This window comes from Lampetra fluviatilis, chromosome 7, assembly GCF_964198595.1.
Source record: "Lampetra fluviatilis chromosome 7, kcLamFluv1.1, whole genome shotgun sequence".
Taxonomy (NCBI): Eukaryota; Metazoa; Chordata; class Hyperoartia; order Petromyzontiformes; family Petromyzontidae; genus Lampetra; species Lampetra fluviatilis.
Window position 1 is genome coordinate 13452933 of NC_136281.1, and position 6000 is coordinate 13458932.

The 6000-nt window shown below is 52.2% G+C and overlaps 1 protein-coding gene across 1 annotated transcript in view; it reads right to left on the reverse strand.

The window, feature by feature from the left end:
• Positions 1-5533, reverse strand: part of LOC144933601 (mechanosensitive cation channel TMEM63B-like) — a 50590-nt gene extending 45057 nt beyond the window's left edge. The window contains exon 1 of the mRNA XM_078858578.1: positions 5051-5533. The gene's annotated coding sequence lies outside the window, so the exon portion shown is untranslated. The remainder of the gene's footprint in view (positions 1-5050) is intronic.
• Between the last annotated feature and the right edge of the window lie 467 nt (positions 5534-6000).

Sequence of the window (6000 nt, forward strand, 5' to 3'; positions counted from 1 at the left end):
TCTGCGTACATACCAGACCCAAGCGCGACATGCCATGCGGGTATTACTTGCCATAGGAGCTCGCTAACAGCACTTTCCACAACGGTATGTGAAGGACACACACACACACACTGTGTGGACCTTTGTGTGTGCACGTGAAGTTATTTGTCACGGCGTCACGTCAAGTTTCACAATCTCTCTGTGCTGGGTTTTGACGAAGGAGCATCGCTGCGTTGGTGGTGCAACCATGAGAACCCCTCCCCCCCCCCCCATATCACTGAGTGACGGACAGAAGATCAAAGATTCACCCGTACAGCCTGGATAGACTGTTGGGGCAAGTGCTGTTATGAACGCCGGCACGGTACTCGGTCGGCGGGGGTGTTGACACACCGCACCAGGTACTCATTTGAGGCCGAGTCGACCTAGGGGAAGCCCAGGATCAGTTCTGATCATTCGTCACCGGTGTTGGTCGTGGGAGGGAATTGAACTCGGGTCGCCCGGTTCGCAGCGCAGCGCTCACCGCAATAGCCCCCCCCCCTCGCATCACCACCTCTCACCCAGCTACTCGTGACCCCACGACTCGCTCAACTCATTGCGAAACGAGATTCTAATTTTACATTTCACGCTCAGATGCGAGCGACACTATTTGTCGAGGAAAACAGCTATCCCCACCCAAGTCACGGGACCGCTCCCTCGGGCATCGCTGTCACAACGGTGGCGATCACGCATTGGTTTTCATTTATTTGTTTATTTTGTGCCAAGAATTGTTGAAAATATGTTGCCTTCTTGTTTTTTCTCTTAGCTCGTGTCACGCGCGCGACGGAGAATCCATTGGGGAAACCACCACCTCGTGTTCGCGTGCGGGCTCACAGACGTGGATACCACACATCCTTTCAAAGTGATCCTTTGAACCTTACAGCAAGGGAGTGGCAGGAAAAACTAAGTGGGTTTTACCAACTTTAATATTTTTTGTTTTCGCAGTCATTGTGGTGGCTGGGCTAGAACCATGAACTCACGACACCAGAACACCCAGTTTCATGACAAGCGGCAGAAATTGGGATTTGAACTCAGCATGTTGTGGGCTCCAGCTCATCGTTCTGACCTAAGCCACCCACGGGACCTCGCTCCTTCAAAATATTCTGAACACCTCCAAGTTTGAGTCAGCTGCCTCACTTTAGTCAACTATTCGTATGTCCAAACATTTACATAGACGATTAGCTCCGTAACAATTGATGTCCATGCATGCACGTAGCATGATGCGCGTGGGAATTGACGTTTTACGATTCATGTCACCCTTGCACTTATGTCTAACGGAGATAAGACCAAATATTATGGAAACGACACAAACATAATCTCTCCTTCAATCTAATCGTAACCTCTCATCGAAACTCCAGCTCTAAAGACACCACCCCAACCACGATTGGTACCACACTCACAGCCACCGCCACACACAGACACCGATCAATGGCAAGCCACGACAACAACCGCCATCACCACCACTTTCAACACTTACCACCAGAACCAGAACCATTATAGACACCAACAAAACTGCTACTACTGACGACACAACCACTAATGGCACCACCATGGCCATCAGAGCCAAAGACCCCCCCCCCCCCCCCAGTAAACTCCTCGGCCGGCCGACTTTGTCTCCCCAGTGGTGATGATAACACATCGCACCGGGTAGTCATTTGAGGCTACGGCGACAGAGGGGAGGCCCAGGACCGGTTCAGAATCGAAACTCGGGTCGCCGGGTTCGTAGCACGGGGCGCTAACTGCTACGCCACCGCTCCCCACAACGCTGATCAATGATGGTTGGTGAATGGGGGGAGGGGGGTGAGGTCCATGACCAGTTCGGATATAATTTGCCAGCGATGTTAGCCATGGCCAGGAATCGAACTCCCGTTACGTTATGGACATGCGGTAGATTGGACTCTTGCAGCGTTAGGATGTGGCCGATGTGGGGAAACGAGCGCTGGGGCTGGAGATTCAAAAAGACAAAAATGAAACGAAACTAAAAAATAAAAAGTATATTTTTTCCCATAAAACAAAACCCGAGAACGTGAACAACAATGACTTGACACATGAATGCACTCGCTGCTTACAAATAACCCCACGGTCTTCCTGCCGATCTGTGAGCTGCATCGCTCAGCACCCCTTCTAGGTTAAGGGTCAAGCCAAAATAAATAAACCGTTGTTCCAAAATTCATAAAATTAAGCGACGGGCGTCGCAGTATACACAGCATAATACAAACGACACAAACAAAACCTATTCCTCAATCAAATTGTAACCTCGAATGGAAACTCCATCACCACTAAAGACACCACCACAACCACTATTGGTACCACGATCACCGCCACCATCACACACAGACACCGACCAATGCAAGCCACTGCTACAGCCACCATCACTTTCAACGCTTACCACCATAACCAGTACCACTACAGACAGCAACACGGTCACTGCATCGCGTGGCGCTTTCAGATGCGCTTCCGCGGCCGTCTGGAACGCTCTTCCTTCCTATATTACGACGCCACTGGGAGTTGTGCACTTTTAAATCCAGATTGAAAACTAATTTCTTTAGAACAGTTTTTTGTGTTTCGTTTGTAATTCATTCTCCCCGCATCTCCGATTAGCACGTTTGGCTACGCACGGTGCGAAAGAAGTTCAACGTACATGCGTACTACTGGCGCCACAACCACTCGTGGCACCACCAAAGCCGATGTCCAATCCCATCGTTGCTCGTTCTGTTTACCGGTTCACATAGCGGTGACATCACAGCGGTGCTCCCCCTCCATACGCTCGGACCTCGAGCGGTGGGGGAGGTCGCCCCTCCCCCCACCATCCCCCCTCCACCCTCAATTCGTCCACTCAAGATGTTGGTGTCTGACACTTTGTTTTTAAAACTGTTTACATCCCCCAATAAAATCAACCTGTTCTAAACTGTAGCACGCGCATGTGTTGAAGCGTCAAATGAGAGCATCTGGTAAACCAGAAATATTTGTTCATCAGGGCTGGCACTGCTGATCATCCGCGGAAAGGCGAAGTCAGTCCACAGTTTAAGTGTCTAAATAAATGCCCCTGGTTCGCACAAGTCTGGAAACCCATTAGGTGGATAGACTAGAAGAACATTGATCCTGATGTGGAAATACCAAACATAAGGTAATAAGGCGATGTTATTACTCAGTGATGCAATTGTCAAACACCCCATTGCAGTACTCCTGAAAACTCAATGAGGCTTTGATGGATAAAGACATTGCTATGTATAGCCATTGCATACGGGCAAGAGATACAAGATTATATTCCAAAATACTAGCACTCTCAAATTGATCTCGAGCCCATTCAGCGATGTTCAGCTTGAGAGGGCCATGGATGTACGATGGGAATTGTTGCCACGAACATGGTTGTTTGACCATACTTCACCAAGCTGATCAATGCGGGTTGGTGAAGGGAGGTTGTGCCCAGGAGCGGTTCAGGTATCATTCGCCGCTGATGTTAGCCGTGGCCCAGAACGGAACTCAGGTGTTATTACCATCTGCGATATGGGAACACTCACTCATTAGCAAGCACATCAACGCGTTCTGGCCGTCAGACTCGAAGATCTGAACCCAGCAAGGGAGTCTTGATTTATGGCATTAATAACCGATACCATTAAATATGTACCACGTCCATTTGTTCTACTTTCTATCTGGGGTTCCGGAGCGTTGGTGCAATGGTTAAGTACATCCGCTGCTATGTCGCCGGCGACTTGCATTCGATGATCGGGCACGTGTAACAACAACAACAACAGCTTGCAGAGTGTCGATCATCCAAACCGATGCTGGGCACCCTCCTCTCATCGTCAACCAGCTCTGACCGGCGTGGTGAAGGATGGTCAAGCAATCCCCGCATAAGTGGGGCAGGGCGGCCTTCATCCAGCAGTGTATTGACCGGGGGCTGTGAATTGTAGAGGTGCTATTGTTGGTGTTGCTGGTGTTATTACTTGCTCTGTTGCTGGGGCATCGAATCATCGTGTAGCTGTCTGCACGACGGCACGGAACACCGGGCAGGCGGTTGCGTAACGAACACCTCACACGACATTGCGAAAACACCACTCACCACCACAACTCCGAGCGAGCGGGTGAATGAGAAGTGGATGGGTGAGAGGGTGAATGGATGGGGTGACAGGGGTGAGTGGGCGAGTGAGTGAATGCGTGAATGAGAAGTGGATGGGTGAGAGGGTGAATGGATGGGGTGACAGGGTGAGTGGGCGAGTGAGTGAATGCGTGAATGAGAAGTGGATGGGTGAGAGGGTGAATGGATGGGGTGACAGGGTGACTGGGCGAGTGAGTGAATGAGTGAATGAGAAGTGGATGGGTGAGGGGGTGAGGGGATGGGGTGACAGGGTGAGTGGGTCGGTGAGTGGGTGAGTGAATATGTGGATGGGTGAGAGAGTGAGTGGATGGGGTGACAGGGTGGGTGAGTGGGTGAGTGGATAAGTGAACACGTGAATGGGTGAGAGGTTGAGTGAATGGGGTGACAGGGTGAGTGAGTGAATACGTGGATGGGTGACTGGGTGAGTGGATGGGGTGACAGGGTGAGTGAGTGAGTGAATACGTGGATGGGTGAGAGGTTGAGTGGATGAGGTGACAGGGTGAGTGAGTGAATACGTGGATGGGCGAGTGGATGGGGTGACAGGGTTAGTGAGTTAGCGAATACGTGGATGGGTGAGTGGGTGAGTGGATGGGGTGACAGGGTTAGTGAGTGAGCGAATACGTGGATGGGTGAGTGGGTGAGTGGATGGGGTGACAGGGTGAGTGAGTGAATACGTGAATGGATGAGAGGGTGAGTGGATGGGGTGACAGGGCGAGTGGATGCGAGGGTGAATGAATGGAAAGGTGAAAGCAGTGTGGGTGACAGCAGTGTACGTGAATGAGCGCGCGAGGAAGTTCGTGTTTGTACGGTGAGAGAAGACTTACACCACCATCCCTAGTCTGCTCACCTTCTCATCCGCTCACCTCACTCACTCATCCACTCACTCACCCGCGCACTCAAAAGTCACCCACTCCGCCTTCTCAGCCACCCACTTACCTGTGCAGCTGCTCGAATGCGCGGCGGTGACTTGAGCTTGGGAGTAAATCTCGGGGGCTACTTCCACGAGGTGAGCTCAGGTGAGATCAAGTGCGTTCGCTCCGCCTATCTCCCTCTCTCTGCGGTCCTCTTTCGCGTCTCTCCCTCTGTGCTTTCCCTCCGTCTTCTACGGGTTTCTCTCTCACTCTCTGTGTGTACGAATGCGATCTTCACTCTGCGTCTCTTTCGCTTCTCTCCTCTCCCCGCGTGGTTGTGTGCGCGCGTGTGCGTCGCTCCGCTCTCTGTGTCACCTCTGGTTCCGTCTCGTCTCACCGACTCTCTGGTTGTCTCTGGCTAATGTCTCTTTCTTGCTACGTGCCTCTCTCTCTCTCCCCGTGGCTCTCTCTCGCTTCGTCTTGCCTCTCTCTCTCTGTCTTGTCTCTCTCTCTCCCCGTGGCTCTCACTCGCAGCTTGCCCGGCTCTGCTCTTGCGCGTTACGCAGCTTCAAACTTTTCCGCAATATGACGTGGCCCAAGCCTCGCCTCCTCCCTCCCTCCCTCGCATGTGTCTGCCCGAGGCGGCGAGAGGGGGGAGGAGAGGGAGGGGAGAGCCCTGGGACAGGCGTGGGGAGGTTTTAACGTGAGACGGAGGGAAGCGAGGTAGGAGAGGCGATAGACAAGAGGGGGGTGAGGGATGGAGATAATAGGATAGAAGGCAGGGAGATGGACGAGACAGAGAGGGGATTGGGGGGGGCGGTGTAGATGAGAGATGGGAGACAGAGACGGGAGATAGGAGAGGAAACAACGAGGTGGGGGAGGGGGGCCACCAGAATCGGTGCCCCCCCCCCCCACACATAAACTAAACACTCGTACCCCTTTAATACCCCCCACTGATCAACGCGGTGAAGTGGGCCTATACTGTAGGAATCCGATGACCTATTAAGCTCTTTTTCACAGATGTCCTAGTAGAGG